Raw genomic sequence first — 4,155 nt, forward strand, 5'->3', positions numbered from 1 at the left:
ATCCTAACTAATACAAGATAATAAAAATAGTTGCTATGGGAAAGTTTTTCCTTGTAGAATAATCCCAGCTAATAAGTGAAGAAGAAATGATTGAAAAAGACCATGGCCATGTTTCAGTCCTAATTAAATAATGGATCTATGAAATAATCATCAGTTCAGCTCAGTTCAGTCACTCAGTCGTGTCCGACTCTCTGCAACCCCATGAATCGCAGCACACCAGGCCTTCCTGTCCATCACCAACTCCTGGAGTTTACCCAAACTCATGTCCATCGAGTCGGTGATGCCATCCAGCTATCTCATCCTCTGTTGTCCCTTTCTCCTCCTGCCCTCAATCTTTCCCAGCATCAGGATCTTTTCCAATGAGTCAACTCTTCGCATGAGGTGGCCAAAGTATTGGAGTTTCAGCTTCAGCATCAGTCCTTCCAATGAACACCCAGGACTGATCTCCTTTAGGATGGACTGGTTGGATCTCCTTGCAGTCCAAGGGACTCTCAAGAGTCTTCTCCAACACCACAGTTCAAAAGCATCAATTCCTCAGCACTCACCTTTCTTCACAGTCCAACTCTCACATCCATACATGACCACTGGAAAAACCATAGCCTTGACTAGATGGACTTTTGTTGGCAAAGTAATGTCTCTGCTTTTGAATATGCTATCTAGGTTCGTCATAACTTTCCTTCCAAGGAGTAAGCGTCTTTTAATTTCATGGCTGCAGTCACCATCTGCAGTGATTTTGGAGTCCAGAAAAATAAAGTCAGCCACTGTTTCCCCATCTATTTGCCATGAAGTGATGGGACCCGACGCCATGATCTTTGTTTTCTGAATGTTGAGCTTTAAGCCAACTTTTTCACTCTCCTCTTTCACTTTCATCAAGAGGCTCTTTAGTTTTTCTTCACTTTCTGCCATAAGGGTAGTGTCATCTCCATATCTGAGATTATTGATATTTCTCCCAGCAAATCACCACTATTCATTTCCCGAATTTTTCAGCATTCTAAAGAGATACTCTGTAACCATTAAACCACAACTCTCCATTTCCCTTCTCCTCAGTCCTGGTAGCCTCTACTTTAGTAATATTTTCTATCTCTACAAATTTGCCTATTCTAAGTACATCATAAAGGAGGAATCATACAATATTCATCCTTTTGCATGTGCCTTATTTTTACTGTTTTCTAATTTCATCCATGTTATTGCATGTATCAAATTCTTTTGCTGAGATACAATAATTTTTTTTCAGTCATAATTTTTGTTTCTATTTTTAAAAATCTCAATTTTCTAAAGCCTACTTCTGTCTCTCTTTTTTTTTTTTTGTAACTGAAGTATAGTTGATTTACAATGTTTCAGGTATACTGTAAAGTGATTCAGTTATATATAAATATATATACATATTCTTTTTCAGATTCTTTTCAATTATAGGTTATTATAAAATATTAAATGTAGTTCCCTGTGCTATACAATAGGTCCTTGTTGTTTATCTATTTTATATACACTAGTGTGTATCTGTTAATCCCAAATTCCCAATTTACCCATCCCTATATCTTTCCCTGAAGAACTATGGATGGAGGCTTGTAGCAAAACCATGCCGAAGAAAAAGAAATCCAAGCAGGCAAAATGGTTGTCTAAGGAGGCTTTACAAACTGCTGAGGAAAGAAGAGAGGTGAAAGGCAAGGGAGAAAGGGAAAGATATACCTAACTGAACGCAGAGTTCCAGAGAATAGCAGGGAGAGATATGAAGGCCTTCTAAAATGAACAATGCAAAAAAATAGAGGAAAACAATAGAATGGGAAAGACTAGATATCTCTTCAAGAAAATTGGAGATATCAAGGGAACGTTTCACACAAGGATGGGCTCAATAAAGGACAGAAACAGTGAGGACCTAATAGCAGAAGATATTAAGAAGAGGTGGCAAAAATACACAGAAGAACTGTACAAGAAAGCCTTAATGACCTGTATAACCACAATGATGTAGTCACTCACCTAGAGCCAGACATGGTGGAATGTGAATTCAAGTGAGCCTTAGGAAGCATTACTATGAACAAAACTAGTGGATTTGAGCTAGTTCAAATCCTAAAAGTGATGCTGTTAGAGTGCTGCACTCAATATGTCAGCAAATTTGGAAAACTCAGCAATGGCCACAGAATTGGAAAATGTCAGTTTTCTTTCCAATCCCAAAGAAGGGCAATGCCAAAGAATGTTCAAACTACTGTTGAGTTGTACTCATTTCACATGCTAGCAAGGTTAGGCTCAAAGTCCTTCAAGCTAGGTTTCAGTAGTACATGAACTGAGAACTTCCAGATCTTCAAGGTAGGTTTCAAAGAGGCAGAGGAACCAAAGATCAAATTGCCAACATGCATTGGATCATGGAGAAAGCAAGCAAGTTCCAGAAAAAACATCTACTTCTATTCCACTGACTACGTGAAAGTCTTTGACTGTGTGGATCACAACAGACTGTGGAAAATTCTTAAAGAAATGGGAATACCAGACCACTTTACCTGTCTCCTGAGAAACCTATATGCGGGTCAAGAAGCAACAGTTAGAACCAGACATGAAACAATGGACTGGTTCAAAACTGGGAAAGGAGTACCACAAGGTTGTATATTGACACCCTGCATTTCACATGAAGTATTCATGTGAATCTGGATGAATCCCTAGCTTGCTTGGGATTAAAATCAAGATTGCTGGGGGAAATATCAACAACCTTTGATATGCAGATGATACCACTCTAATGGCAGAAAGTGAAGAAGAGCTAAAGAGCCTCTTGATGAGTATGAAAGAGGAGAGTGAAAAAGCTAGCTCGAAACCCAGCATTTTCAAAAAACTAAGATCATGGCATCCAGTCCCATTGCTGCTGCTGCTGCTAAGTCGCTTCAGTTGTGTCCGACTCTGTGCGACCCCATAGACTGCAGCCCACCAGGCTTCCCCGTCCCTGGGATTCTCCAGGCAAGAACACTGGAGTGGGTTGCCATTTCCTTCTCCAATGCATGAAAGTGAAAAGTGAAAGTGAAGTCACTCAGTCATGTCCGACTCCTAGTGACCCCCTGGACTGCAGCCTACCAGGCTCCTCCATCCATGGGATTTTCTAGGCAAGAGTACTGGAGTGGGGTGCCATTGCCTTCTCCTCCAGTCCCATTACTTCATTGCAAATAGAAGGGGGAAAAGAAGAAACGGTGACAGATTTTATTTTCTTGGGCTCCAGAATTACTGCAGTTGGTGCCTGCACCCACAAAATTAAAAAGCTCTTCCTCCTTGAAAGTAAAACTATGACAAATCTAGATAGCATGTTAAAAAGCAGAGACATCGACTCGAGTGAGGAGGTTGTGGTGTCAGTCGGTTCTAGGCAATTTAAGCTCCAGCCAGGATGATTGAAGTCATTTGCAATGACCATCTGGGGAAGAAGGTCTGCATTACATGCAATACTGATGACACCATTGGGGACCTTAAGAAGCTGATCACAGCCCAAACTGGCACCACTGGAACAAGATTGTATTGAAGAAGTGGAACAAGATTTTTAAGGACCAGGTTTCTCTGGGGTACTATGAAATCCATGATGGATGAACCTTGGAGCTTTATTACCAGTAGAGCAGAATTCCTTCTCCCTGCCCTTCCCTCTCCTCCCACACTAATATGGATGCTTATTTTTGGAAACTCATGTTAATAAAACCTTAGGGATTGCAAAAAAAAAAAAAGAGAGAGAGAGACATCTCCTTGCCAACATAGGTCCATAGAGTCAAAGATATTTTTCTAATAGTCATAGACTATTTTTCTATAGTGAAAGACTATTTTTCTAATAGTCATGTACAGCTGTGAGAGTTGTACCAGAAAGAAGGCTGAGTGCCAAAGAATTGATGCTTTCATACTGTGGTGCTGGAGAAGACTCTTGAGAGTCCCTTGGACTGTATGGAGATGAAACCAGTCAATCCTAAAGGAAATCAACCCTGAATATTCATTGAAGGGACTGATGCTGAAGGTGAAGCTTCAATACTTTGGCCACCTGATGCAAAGAGCTGACTCATTGAAAAAGCCCCTGATGCTGGGAAAGAATGAAGACAAAAGGAGAATGGGGTGGCAGAGGATGAGATGGTTTAATAACATCACTGACTCAGTGGACATGAATTTGAGCAAACTCCAGGATATAGTGGAGGACAGAGGAGCCTGGCA

The 4,155-nt window shown here is 40.6% G+C and overlaps 1 pseudogene; it reads left to right on the forward strand.

The window, feature by feature from the left end:
- The first annotated feature begins 3,355 nt into the window (after positions 1–3,355).
- Positions 3,356–3,576, forward strand: LOC109577254 (ubiquitin-like protein 5 pseudogene; annotated as a pseudogene).
- The last annotated feature ends 579 nt before the right edge of the window (positions 3,577–4,155 follow it).

This window comes from Bos indicus, chromosome 2 (assembly GCF_029378745.1).
Source record: "Bos indicus isolate NIAB-ARS_2022 breed Sahiwal x Tharparkar chromosome 2, NIAB-ARS_B.indTharparkar_mat_pri_1.0, whole genome shotgun sequence".
Lineage (NCBI taxonomy): Eukaryota > Metazoa > Chordata > Mammalia > Artiodactyla > Bovidae > Bos > Bos indicus.